Source organism: Phyllostomus discolor, chromosome 9 (assembly GCF_004126475.2).
Source record: "Phyllostomus discolor isolate MPI-MPIP mPhyDis1 chromosome 9, mPhyDis1.pri.v3, whole genome shotgun sequence".
Classification (NCBI taxonomy): Eukaryota; Metazoa; Chordata; class Mammalia; order Chiroptera; family Phyllostomidae; genus Phyllostomus; species Phyllostomus discolor.
In genome coordinates, this window is record NC_040911.2 from 25,784,074 (window position 1) to 25,798,794 (window position 14,721).

General features: G+C 40.4%; 1 pseudogene; it reads left to right on the top strand.

Annotated features, from left to right (window-relative positions):
• Window positions 1-4,224: 4,224 nt before the first annotated feature.
• Window positions 4,225-4,904, top strand: LOC114506883 (annotated as a pseudogene).
• The last annotated feature ends 9,817 nt before the right edge of the window (window positions 4,905-14,721 follow it).

Consider the following 14,721-nt stretch of genomic DNA (forward strand, 5'->3'; position numbering starts at 1 on the left):
CTAAGACCTGGTGCAGATCTTATTTTGGCTTATTTCATGATGCTTACTTAGCCAGTGTGCACCCTGTACCAGGGATCTCATTTACACTGAGGTTACAGAACACATCTGGTCTAGCTTCCCACTCATTGGGTTCTCCTTGGGCTAGGTTATCTGAATGGTTGGTTTGTTGTTAAGAAAGCTTGGGGCAGTTGGTTTAATTATATGCCATTTTGGACCCTACTGGTAGCTGGTTAATAATCCTTAGGAAAATATGATAACTATGTACATCTCAATTTATAAACTCTTCCACTGGCAAAAACTGTAAAGCAAAGAGGAAGAACCATTCGTATACCCTATAAGGATTCTATTTCTGTAGATCTTTGGGCCTTTTAAATTGGCTCCTGATTGTTATATTAACTGGAATTCATATTTTCTTTCCTCAATACTAATTCCATTTGATTAATACATGAAGCGCTTACTATATTTCTGGCACTGACTAGAATTTTAAGTTTTCAGCCCCCAGGCCTGACAAGACTGTGGTCGGTAAAGAAGAGGCTTTGCTTGGCCTTGGCACTCCATACAGCTTTGTTTAGTTTGGTGGAAAGCATAGCAATTATTTGATTGAAAAAAAAACATACTACAATTGATGAACACTATTATTTAAGGCTACTTTATGTGCCAGGATGAGGTTTGTGGGCACAAAAAAATTCAGAATAACAAAAGCAGAGCCTTTAGTCTGCAGGAGGTTCAATGATAATTGAGGTGATATGACAAGTTTCACTTTTGGAAGGAAAGACAGGACCAAAATAGCAATGGTCTTGAACATCAGAATATTTGGTAGGTGATGAATAATCAATGTACCAAATACAGTGGCTCATACATAATGATTAATTAACTTAAAAATATATATGTTGGCTGATTGTTCCATGAATGATTTAGTTCAAGCACAACAATGCTAACAGAGAAAGAACCCAGTATTTTAAGCCCTGATAGATCTTAGTGGACTATTTGTAAGCTGCCTATCACATTTTTTTAACCTTACCCAAGGACTCTTCTTTAACCCTTTTTAGAGAGACAGGAAGGGAGAGAAGAAGGGAGAGAAAGAAACATATATGTGAAAGAAACATGGATTGGTTGCCTACCATTCACACCTGGACCAGGGATTGAACCTACAACCTAGGTATGTGTCCTGAATAGGAATTGAACTGACAACCTTTCAGTTATGGGAGAATGCTCCAACCAACTGAGCTGTGCTGGCCAGGACATATTTTTCTAAGAGGAAAATATTAGACTAATGATGGTGGTATCTTCTTTATCATTGACCATGACAGGTAATATATAAGACATCCTGAATTTCTGATTTATGATCACAACAACCCTGTGAAGCAGCCATTTCTATCACCAAGGCAGGCTCTGAGGCTCAGAGAAGTTAAGCAACTTGTAATATGTGGAATATATTGTAAAAGATCTGGTTAGGATTCAAACCCTGCCCTCCATATTTTACGTGTCAGTCTCTTTCTACTCTGCACAAAGAACCCACTTAGGCTACACTCTTCTTCTAACCTGTGATCTAATGTGAGAGGAGAATGAATTCTGGGCCCAAGGGAGAATATTTTCCTATGTCCCTTAAAGGTACTTTTTAGGAATCTATGGTTCATTCAGCTCCTTCTATTCACTGCCATACAGATGGTTCATGCTGCAATACTGTCAGGTTTAATGTATGTCACTTTGTGCAGATAAGAGTCCATGATGCTAGGACCATGCCTCATTCACATTACTGTGTCTAGCTCTGGCATCATGCTTGGAACTTTGTACAGAGTCACTGGTGTTTATTGAATTCTGTTGAGTCATATCAGGCATGCACTGGAGGCAAGTATGATATGCTGTCTAGCTCATGGATTTGCAATGAGGTTCCAGGCTCCAGAGTGCCAGATATTATGTGATTTAGGGCTCCTCAGTCACTTTGAGCTCAGTTTTCTCTTCTGCAACTCTGCAGCTCATATTATTGTAGTGAAGATTGAATAAAGTAAGAAGATGAATGAAGCACCTGCCACAATGTGCAGCACATACTGGACACAAAACCAAATATGTGCTCCTTTTTTTCTCCCTTTTCCCTTTGGTGCTAATTTTGAAGGTGACTCTGGGACATGAGTATTCTTTATAACCCTGGCATTCCAGTAACCCAGAGCCTCCTGTGTTTTATATATTCTTGGTTATATGATAAGTGGCCTAAAGCCATTAACAATTCACTCATTGGTCTTAACAAGCTAATATGCCCCTAAAGGTGCTTTTGTAACACAAGCAAAGGAAGCAGAGGGTTGAACCATTTATTCTGTGAATTTGATTGATGTCAACAGGCAATCTGGACAGCTGAGGTCCAAATGCACACTCTTTTTTCCTTTTCCTTCATGGCAGGATTGATTTTGGCCTGAATCATCTGAATAATTGCCTTAGCTCCCCTAAGACGTGTCTTTCACTTTGTGGGTGTAGACAGCTATAGAAAACAAGTATTATTTTAACCTCCTCAAAACACGGAAACTCTCAAACACAGAGAGGTTAATTGGTTTGACAAATGTCACACAGCTCCTCGATCGTCAAGCTGAGAGACAGCCTCCAGGTCTCCAAGCTACCCCTCCTCTCAACACATTAAAGAAAACCATTATAGCTGCTTAAGCATATCAACGCTTTAAATAGAAATAATAACCTTTACAGTCACATATTTCTTCCCTTTTGGGTGTAGAAATCATAGTCCAAAACTGTTTTAATAATACAGTAATCACATAGAGAATTTTTACTATGTCTGTTACCTAAATGCCACATATTCCTCGGTCTCAAACTTACACTTTGCATTTAGATAAAACAGACAATAGATGGTTAGAAAACAAACAAATGGGACAGGTCAAAGTCCTTATTTTTCTTTATCAAATGATAAATCATGCCCTTAGGAATCATGAACTCATCATTAAATCAGTGTTTAAAGCTCCTTATGTGAACATGGTGTTATGCTGTAGAAAGACTCCCATTGATGTGCATTTCCCATAAGAATGAGTGGGATGCAACCCTGGGAAAAGTCAATGCTAAAGGACTAAAGGACTAAAGTTTCTGCCCTGGTTTTGTACCAACTGACTGGGTGAGTCACCACAGCCCTTGAGGAATGGAAATTGTAGTATCCAGCTGGACTAACACTAATGGGTTTATTTAGAACCTAGTAAGATCATGTAGAAGAAATTACTCTCAAAATATTGAAGGACTATATGAATGAATTACTATAATCTTTTTATTAAGGGAAGAAGACAAGACTGTGATTAGGACAAGGCTGTATGTAAGCACCACTCTGTGGAATGAATACTGTGTACCCTGTGAATCTAGAGAAGGAAAAATCCATATCTACATTTACAGTTGGAAATGACCCTTGGGACTGGTTCTTGTATTGGAGATTTCATTTATGTGGTGCTTTTAACTTCAGGTTAACAAATATGCCATACGTTTTCAATATAACCTAATTATTTTGTGAGGCATTAGGGAACAAGTTATTATCCCTATTTTCTCTTTAGGTAATTTGAAGTCCATATAGGTAAGTTCACAATCAAGCTCAAAATCACATAGCAAGCTACTCCATAAGGATAGGATCTGACTATGGGCAGTAGGATTGGAACTGTCTTCTACAAACATAAATGTAAGATCATAGAGAAGAGGAGGAGTGTGTCATATTAAGCCACTTGTCTCCATTGTGTGGAGACAGATGCTGAACTAAATGGCAGTCTTTGAATTACCTGCAGATTTCGATCACAGTTGTATGTCTTCCACCCTTCACAAGTAATTGAAAGTTTTTGTGCACCACATTGTGTTCTACCTAGAGTATTGATTGCACTTTCTGGTGGGTTGTTTTATAACATTGGAGTACTATGGAATGTGGACAAAACTAGGCACGAGATAGGACTCAAGACACTTCAAATCTACTCAGTTTGGGGACTAATTTGCTCTGTGACTTTGAGCAAGTCACTGAATTTCCTTTAACTCTCCTGCATTTAAAATGGAAATAATATTAATTACCCTACTTACCTGAGAATGTACTAGGAGAGTGTATGTTAATATAAATGTTAAAATGCCATACAAATGCAAGATTTTTCCTATGACAATTTCTCTGATGGCTATTATTTAAAAAGATAGCATATATCATCAATCAATCAATCAATCAATCAAAATCTTCAGAACTTCCTTAGCCATCCTCAGCCTCTGAGACCAACCAACACCACTTTTGGACTTGAACCCCTCATTGCCAAACCACCATGAGCTCCCTAATTCATCAGAATTTCTTCACTGATGTGGAGGCTGCGGTCAACTGCCCAGTCAACCTGCATTTGCAGGCCTCCTACACCTACCTCTCTCTGGGCTTCTATTTCAATGGGAACAACACGGCTCTGGAGGGTGTGGGCCACTTCTTCTGTGGTTGGCCAGGAGAAGTACAAGGGAACCGAACATTTCTTAAAGATAAAAAACCAGCACAGTGGTCTTGTTCTCTTTCAAGATGTGCTGACGCCTTCCCAAGAAGAGTGGGGTAAAACTCTGGACTCCATGGAAACTACCTTGGCCTTGGAGAAGAACCTGAACCAGGCCCGTTTGGACCTGCATGCCCTGGGTTCTGCCCGCACAGACCCTCACCTCTATGACTTCCTGGAGAACCACTTCCTGGATGAGGAGGTAATACTCATCAAGAATGTGGATGGCATCTGACTAACCTCCACAGCCTGGCTGGATACCAGGCTGGGTTGGGCAAGTATCTCTTCAAAAGGCTCACCCTCCAGCCTTTGGAGCCCAGAGGCCTTTGAGGGACCCCTCTGCATTCCCCTGGTGTCTGGCTTTAGACTAAACCTCTCTCTGAAACCAGTAGGCATCCTTTTAACCACCCTGGAACCCTCTCCCATGCATTGAACCAAATGAAAACAATAACACTTTTTGAAGGGAAAAAAAGGGTAAGCTAAGAATAATACTGAATGAAAGAACCAAAAACTCCTAGAATTTGGAACTATGAAGAGTCCTAGCAATGTGAAATATCTTAATCTGGGTTTAACAGAGCCCCAGGCAGGGGGAAGATTTATAGATGTGGTCTAGGGAACTTATAATACTCTCCCCAAATGTGGATTGCACAACTGTGTGTATGAGTGTGCTTTTCACAGCTGAGTTTAACTTTCTGTCAGATGCCTAAGTTAGTATATGCTGTAAAACTGCTGAAGAGTTCCTGAAAGTCCACATATGCAGCTTTGTTACATGAGGTATCATTTTATCATGTTATTATTGCATTTAGGGAACCTTTCTAATTAATTACATCTAATTTGCATCCTATGTTTCAAGTGTGTGTGTTTACCACATTTTAACACTGCTGACTGTTCATCTGCCTTCCTTGTGTGTGTGGTCCAGGCCCAGCTCAACTGTAGGCACTCAGCAGCGACCGTGCAAGTGAAAAATGTATCTGAAGCCATCACATCATACATCCAGCCGAAGCCGTTTTTCCCAACTGTAGTGAAAACACAATGCTTATTATTTCATAAAGATGATCTCTTTGGCTACATTTTTGATGTTCAAATACATCCTCAAGTGCTTCTGAGATGTTGTATGTGCTGAATTCAGTCTCAATAAGCCTTTCTTAAGGACTTCCTAAAATAGTTGAGGTTACTAAGATGGCAGTCTTAGAAAATATCTTCATACCTGCCTTTTTATCTAGGAAGAAATAAAAGGCTTCTAACTTGAGCATCCCTTTGTAGAATAAGTTATATAAATAAAATGTGCAATAGGAACTTTTTGGGTAAGGAGGCATGCATTTCCATCAAAATTAAAAGAAGCGGTGCAGTGGGAATACGGGTTGGTAGTGCCCTTTGAGGACTGTAGGTGGTGGTCTCCCAGGAAGGAAGGATGAAAGCCCCTCAAGCATGTTGAAACCAGAGTCACAAGCACCTCTCTCTGTAAAAATTAACCCAGAAGTAAAGGCTGGAAACTGTTTTTGAAATTCAATCAGTTTTAATTATAGCAATTACAAAAATGCCTTTATAAAAATACATCTCAGCAAGATGCAAGCAGAGGATTAGAGATTTCTAATGAACCTTTAACTCCTCTGAGAGATGGGAGATGTCTTGTCACCAGCAATTTTACCAGGAGAGTTTACTAATAGGTGTCCCAATAAATGGAAATGCACACAAGCCTTCTTTTTCACAGCAGAAACTTAAGTCTTCCTGACATGTTTACTGTGGTCACCTTGTTTTATTGTGGGAACAAAAATTTCTATGGCATCATGATCAAACAATGATGCCAGTTACAGTGGTGGGAATATGCGTACGAGCAGCATGAGTCATCTGGCGTTTTGAACTTACTAGTTAAGGTAGCAGTGGAGTGGGGATTGCTGTACTTCTGGTGAAGGAAGTTCAGGATCTCAATGTCTTTGTGCATTGTCTGGTAATAGTGATTAATAAAGGGCTGGATCTGGTGAAGCAAAGGACCATGTAGCAGCTAAGAATTCTGGTGGTGCCAAGTGTTCCGCTTTGGGTCCCTGCTTTGAATGGGTGCACAGGGCATTTTTATCTTGAAGTTTGAAAAGGTTGTATTAAGCCAGGTGGGCTTTTAGAGTTGTGAAATGGGCTTTTAGTGCTTTGGACATGGTATAAGACCTTTAAGTGGGCCACGAGGTATTTTGTTGTTGGCAGGACACGACAGTTTATGGCACCTTGGGTTATGGGTCAGCAGCTGTTGTTGTAGTGGCAGCTTGAAGAAAACTGCTCTGCTCTTGGGTGCTTTTCACTTTAAGCAGAGCCTCCCAGGCTTGATCAAAGACAGAGGGGAACTTCAGCACACAGCAGTGGACCACAGACTCCTACAAAAGTACTCAGAGCTAAGCCAAGAAAATAAAGCCTTTTTAAGCAGGGATCTTGTAGGCATCTGATTATTTTTTGTATGTTGCTGAGTGGTAATGCCACTAACAAAAGTGAGGTCAATTCAGTGCTTGATTGATTATCCAAGTACTACTTGTTCTATTAACCACGTGTACTAGTTAAAGAAGAGATGGTAAAAGCTATACAGAAATATTTTCCTCTTGGTTATCTGTTTGATTCTCATCTTGGACCAAGCTGTGCCCAGTGTCCCCTCTTAAGTGCACTGGCAAATGGCCTTATTACCATAATTCAAAGGAAACATCCACCCCATAGGGGCCACTGAAAGTCAAAGCTACTTCAGAAACAGTGACAAAATAGCACAGGATACTTGGTGTTATTTTCTCCTCCTTAAGTGCAGGTAGCAATAAGTGCCAAGCGTGGGTAGATAGAAACAGGAGACTTTTGAATAGAAACAAAGTATTAAATGAAACAATGGCTCTAGTTAAACTAAAGAGTTGAGAGATATACCATCTCCTGTCAAATCAAAATATGTTAACCTGGGTATAAAAATATCCAAATGAAATATAATAATTGTTATAATTATATAGTAGACCTTACCTGAGTATAGTGCTTTGTAATACTCAGAGCACTGTAAGTCTTTGAAGTAGAAAAGATTGGACTCAAATGATTCCTGCTTTAGGATCAGCACTCACCTCAGAACCTCTAGCCACTGCCCTGTGAATCACGGAGCACTGACTTCTGCCCCTTAGAACCTCTTTCCCAGTCTTTCTGCCCGTCCCTGTAAAAACTGACCCAGTATCGATTGGTCTTAGAGAGCCCAGTCTAATCAGTCACTAGTTTTTATATCCTAAATTACTTTAGAATACATCTGAGACATTCTATCCCTGAATTTTTCTCAGTTTTTCTCTGGAATTTTATGAACTATCATAAAATTCTCTCAATTAAACTTTCTGTCTCCATCTTTGACCACCTAGCAAAGCCTGAAAATAAAGGAGATGCTAAGCTCAAAGGAGTTAATTAAAGAGATTTTCATAAAGGACCATTTTCCTAGATGATGGGTGGGCTAAAGAAACCAAAAGGACAGGGTGAAGAGCCCCACCTAGCAAGAACAAAAGCAGTGACCACCCAGAATGGCCTGGTAAAAGCCGGTGACAAAGAAAGACGGCCACCTGGTAGGTGCTGTGGTCACAGAGTACAAATGCCACTAAGCATGTGGGGAGGCAGAGAGGAACTGGGGGAACAAGTACCACAAATTGTCCCTTCCTCTAACTGACCTCAATCTCTTGTCAATGCCTTTCATTGTCAAGCCCCCACCATCAGTGAAATGGCAGGGGACTTGGGCAGTGCAGGCCAGAGTGGTCACCCTGCAGGACAGAGAAGTCTGGAGAACAGATATGTGAGGCAGGGAAAAGGGGAGAGCAAATGGACAATAACCTGCCTCCCCAAATCTCTCCCCCACAGGAGAGCCAGAACGATGTGTCCAACATTCTGTACTTGGCCCGACCACTTAGTCATTAAAAGGCTCCTTGTCTCCCCATAAGCTGCAGAATCAAGCCCAAGCCTGACACTGAAAGTCCTCCATGTCCTTGCCGGAATGACCTCTCTGGCATTGTCCCCAGATACGCTTTGCCTCCTTAAATGATTTTAATCAATTATACTGTATTTTTGTAGTTGTCCTCACGTACCATGTCACTTCATTCCTCCAGGCTTTTGTGCATGGAATTTCCTCTGGAATATATTTTCCTCTGTCTATACCAATCAAACTCAAATGGCATCTCCTTTGGGAAGCCTTGGCCAAAAGCTACATAATCTTATACATATATCTTTTAAAAAATGTATTCTAAAATTAGATTGGGCCATATGAAATTTCTGCTAGTCTACTGTTTTTGACCAGCAAAAATGAAATTTTGTATGTAGAACCTTGTGTCTTTTGCCCATAAGGAAGTCTCCTATTGGATGCATTACTCAGCAGGTAGTTCAATAGCTACAAATGGTGGGTGATTTATACCTGTTTATGGAACTGGACTGAACAAAGGTCCATATTTTATTTTGTCTAGGCCATGAGGACCATGTCAATCTTGATTTCTCAGTAAACATTTGTTGTTTGGAATATAAAACATATCTCAACCCCTTTTTTGTTACTTCTCAGAAGCAAGGGAAGTAAATTAAAATTATCTTCTCTATGCTTATTCTAGACTTCAACTATCTCAGCTTTTAGAAGACACATTTTATAAAGATAGCTCTCCATCTCCACAGTCTTAAGAAATGCGCAAGTTAATTTAATTAAATGAGAAAGTCCACGTAATTGATATGATGCCCTCAAATGCAAAACACCAGTGGTAAGACAATACATGAGGTTTTATCCCAGGTGCATTACTACACATAAATGAACCAGGTGGAAGCTTGAGGCTGCTTGAAGTTTCCTAATAACCCCTTGTAAGCACAAACTGCAGCTGAGTATTTTGATATTATTCAAAACAGAAGGGTCTCCAAAGCCGAAGCCTAAATGGAACCAACAACCAGACACAGCATTAGAGCCTTCCAGATTGACAGCCTATTTCCAAGTCGCTTCGCCTGCTTTATCCACAAAGAAGACAAGAGAAATGCCACATGACCAAAAATGACCAATGAGGGTTCATAAATCTCTTTCAAGTCCTATCAAAACTAAGGTTTCCGTGGTAATTCTTCTATAAAAAGAAATGCAAAATTTATTCCAAAACGAGATGTGGAGAGGGGAGGGGACTGGCAGCATTTGGGAAGCCAAAGCCTTGAGCAAAATTATTAGTTCATTCTCCTTCCAGCAGGAATCACGTTTGGCCCCTTATTTCATGAGAATGTTCTTTGTTGGGAAATAGAAGGATGTAGTCGACGTGTGCTTGTGTGTTTTAAATCCCCCTGCTGCACCCCCGACTGCTCAGTGACGTGGGTCCCCATCCCTTCACGCCTCGTTAGGGCCAGCCTAGGCCAGCTGGCCACGCTGTCCCTGTCCTCAGGCCTGGGTGCCATTGTCCCGGAGCTCGCCCAGCCCGCTTCCCTTTGAAGCTGTTCCAAAGAAACTTTATCCCTCTGTTCCAGCTGGCATTTCATTAAGCCCTGGCTTCACAGGATTTTCCACTCCCATTGACACATCAGAGCAAAGATGTAGCCATTAAAATAATGAAGAAAAGGGGAATGAGCAGAGGAAAAGCAGTTCTGAGGGGAAATTGTAAAGGAATACAAGGTTGTTGAAAAAATAAAGGCCAACTGTGGAAAAATAAAATCTACTTACTATCTCATCTCTTTTTCTTTTTTCCTTCCCTAAGATGTGTGTGTGTGTCCTAAGCTGTCCACATTTTTCACAAAGCTTCATAGGAAGTGACTTCAGCAAGGCTCTGGCTCTGTGAAAGGGCTGACAGTCACAGGTCTAAATTAGGAGCAACCGCTAAGAATCCCAAAGACATTCTGAGTACACATGAGCACAAGGGAGCCATGTGCATTGAAGATCCAGTGGCTGAAATCTAACCTCTCCCTCACTCTGAAATAAATCATCGCATCTCCTGCTGGTTAGACAGCAAGCCCACCTAAGTTATTAACCGCCCTGTGTGTGACTTCCTCGCTCTTACCTCCACACACTGCCCATCCAGGAGTGTGTGTGTCAGACTGAACCTTTTGCTTCTTCAAACACTGGCCCCACACTTACCTGAACGTAAAATCTTTTTGATGCTTCCCTGCTCCAGAGGTAATATATGTGTTATGTGTCTTTTATTTCCTCTAAAATTAGATTGTGAATTTAAGCATCAAAATAATTGTGTGTCCCTTTGTTGTGGTCTCTAGACAAAGGCCTACCTTGCAGGAGAGTCTCTCTCCACAGAATTTATATTTACCACCTCTGTCCAAGTTATCAGGCTTCGGCCAGCTCAACCAAAGACATGGACAAGGAGGATGTTGCAAAAGGCCTTTAAGCTCCTAAAACAGCTGTGACAAATCCCTGGTACTGAAGCTATACAGTTTATCCCCTCGGGCCTCATTCAGGCATTGTGATTTCATTAACAAGCTTGCTTTTCTAGCGTCTCTTCCCACAGGAATTAGAAGCAGTGACCTAGAAGTGGACTCTTAGATACATGCCTGATGACAGAAGGGTATGTGACAGCTGACATGTAATTGAAGGAAGGAACAGAAAAGAAAAAAATCCCTCAAAAACAATGAACAAACATATTGCTTTACAGTACAAAAATTGTTTATAAGAATGTACTTTAAGGCATATTCAATAAATGCTATTAAAAGAAGATATATATTCTTTGTTTTTAAACTCAGTCTTTTTTTTAAGATTTTATTATTTTTAGAGAGGGAAGGGAGGGAGAAAGAGAAAAACAGAGAAACATCAATGTGCAGTTGCTGGGGGCCATGGACTGCAACCCAGGCATGTGCCCTGACTGAGAATCGAACCTGCGACACTTTGGTTCGCAGCCCGCGCTCAATCCACTGAGCTATGCCAGCCAGGGCTAGAAGACATATATTCTTGAAAAGGATACTACAATGTGGAAAAATTATTTTATGAAGGAAAAGATATTATGTATTTAGAGCATTTATGTATATCTTCCCCTCACTTCAAATACTTCAGGTAGAACTGAGTGCTATCCTTGAGAATGTTCAGTTTATATTGTCCTAAAATCAGTTTTTATTTATGCACTTACTTTAAAAGTCACTTAAGGAAATGCTCACATGTTTGCTTTAATTAAACAAATAGAAATATTGAGACAAGTTTGCAAGGCTCAAGAAAAACCTGCTAGAATAGTGACCAGTGAAAATGCATACCGAAAGAAGATCAGACCACACAGAAGGAAAACTTGGCTGGGAAGAAAAAGACTAATTCTTGCTCAAATCTTAACCCTTCCATCTCCGCACTGGCATTGTGTGACTCTGGTCATATTCCCCGATATCTCTGAATCACAGCAGGCAACGCCTTGTGAGAGTTAAGTAAAACTGTGTGTGTCCTAAGATCCAAATCAGGCTCACATACAGAAAACCTGCATTCCAGGACTTGGTTGTTGAGGGAAGCATCCAATACAGCATTTGGCAAGCACTGGGGTGTAGCTGAGTAGGATCTTAAGGAAAATCATAATTAATTAATTGATCAGCACAGGGGAGTTTACTTCTCAACTTTGTGGAAAATTTTTTAAAAGGAAGAAACATATTTCTTCCCTTAGATAAAAATTTCTTTCGGAAGGTAAAACACACACGTGAACCAGAATAATCCAAGGAGATGATGAAGTATAGAACTAGAATTATCAGAGTTAATGAAAAAGAATCAGACATGTCATGGGAGGTTTTATGCCAATAGTGGCATTGGGCAAAGGTGCACGGGCCCTTGCAGGTGGGAGGAATGAAAGGGAGTGCACGAGAGTGAGGAGGAGCCGAGTCAGCAGTGGATGAAGCTTAATTCCTGCCTGGCGCCAGTACAGCATTCTGTATGTGCCATGTCACAGAGCCACACAGAGGTTTGGAATCTGGGCACTTTTGCTCATAAGCTTGGGGACATTGGGTAACTGATACAACACTGTAGTGCCTCAGATTCCTCAGCTATAAACTGGAGTTACTACCTGCCTGAGGAACTGTGGAGAGGATTAGATATGAAAACACATAATAACCACCTGGCATGGTGCCACACAGCCTGTATACAGCCATTTTTCTTAGCTGCATTGTTATCTATTGTGAATATGACCCTTCTACCCTCTATTCTCTCACACTGCTTCCTGTTTCTCAAACACCGGGTGTGGCCGAGGTAGGTTTACATGGTTTATTCTTGTATTGTTATTTATTCATTATTGTATTATGTTCCATACAGACAATTGTAGACCTACATTTGCCTCACCCAGTATTCCTTGCACTACTTTGCTTCTATCTGTATCTAATTGCACTATGGAGATTATTCTTTACCGATCACTCTCATCTCTGTTCCTCTGATATCCCAAGGATATCAACCTGCTGTATTCCATCTCATTCTTCAAGGTCTACATCAAATCTCATCTGCTCTTAAAGCCTTTCCAAGATGCCTGGGCCCATTTTTAAGGTATGTTTCAACCTCCGTTATAGCCCTAGCTATGAGCTACATTGTATTATTATTTCTAGCACAGGTGACAATTTCTCACTGACTTGTGAACCCTTCTGCAGAAGGGATAGTTTTTGTTAAATGTAATTTTCTCCAGGGTCACTACATACACACGATGAGTAGGGCCCAAAGCATTCATTCTCTTTGCTTACTTCCTAAGGGTGGGGGCCATTACTATTTCTGTTTTTAGGATTCACCTATATTTTTCATTTCATGAGAAGTCTTAAAGAGAAATGACTTAAGAATCAAAATAAATAATCTGACAATTAGACCATCCTGAGCCCACAGAGCCTCTTGAACAATGGACAATTTTTTGAAGTTTTAACCCCCACTCAGGGTCCTGAGCATAGTAATTTATGATTCCTGGATTGTACATGTTGGGTGTGGGGGTGTCTGTGTGCATGTTTCCCAATGCCATGAGACTCTCTATTGTCTGGCTTCATGCATGTTTCCCAAGGTTTCAAAAATCCATTAACCAGAGCTTATTTAGCCTCATCTGATATGATAGCTTTTATTGTGTGAGTATGTGGGATTTTTTTTTTAACAGAAGCCAAATGTGCCCTTTGGATGAATTGATTTCCTCAATCTCATGGTGAAATATTGCATTTCAGTTGTCAGTTTTGATTTATTATTTCTTTAAACATTAAATCTTCCTTTGCATTTTTATTGGTTTCATTAAAAATGTTCTGCTCGTCTTTTTCATGGCCACCTCCATAAAGACAAGGGAGGCCTCGGTGCGGGAGCCAGAGGGACACACCGGCCCTCCTTCTGTGAATGCCTCCCGGCTCCTGCCCTTTCATTGGCTGCGTGTTTTGAAGGATCGACAGACAGACCAACAAATACCTTGCCTGCTTTTGTTATGGAGTTTATAAAAACATGTATTAAATCTAATAACTTTGGTGTGTAATGAGGCACAGAGCATATGCCAGAAGTATGGTGTCCAAACAGCAGTGGGCTTGAATGGTTTATCTTTCTGGCTAATGTGTTACATGAGATTTGACCCTTAAATTGAGCACTGGGAGAGATAAATAGGGTAATCAAAAGGACCCCAGTACATTCACAGGAACCTGGAGCCATCTGGTCAAGACGAAAATAAATCAGTAATGCAACTGGAAATGGTCTCCTGGGACCTTTGAGCATTGGTTTAGCATCACTGTCTCTCAAATTGTGGAGCAGAGGAAACTGACAGCGAAGACCAGGAAACCAACTCTAATTAACACACACACACAGCAAAGGACTCAGAAGTCCCTTCAAACTGAAATGCCTAGTACCGGAGGGACTGAAACCCAGACAATAATTTGAAAGTCCCCCACCTTGGTAAAGACAAAAATAAAAGCATGTATTGATTGTACGATAAGCTTGGGAAGGCTTGATACCAAAAAACAAACAAAACAGAATAAAACCAGAAACCCCATTTAATCAGGATAGAACAAACCAGAGCTTTCAGGTACACAGCATCACTTCTCTGCTTTAAATTAAGACAACCAGGATCTGGTCCACCTTTTTAAAAGTCTGGCTTTCCCCAACTCTTTACATATGTGACAAAGTGAAAAAGTCACAAAATTACATGAAATGTTTGAGTAAGCTGTTTTCTTTCAATATGTTCTTTGTCTTTTGAAAATTAGCCTAAACTGCATTATTTGTTGTACTTGTTATAAAAATACAAGCTAAAACCATCTTTAGTGACATTGATTCAAATCTCCAAAAGATAAGCCATCAACACTACAAATTAACTCAAAAAGATATCTATGACTATTCTTTGAATTTAATATC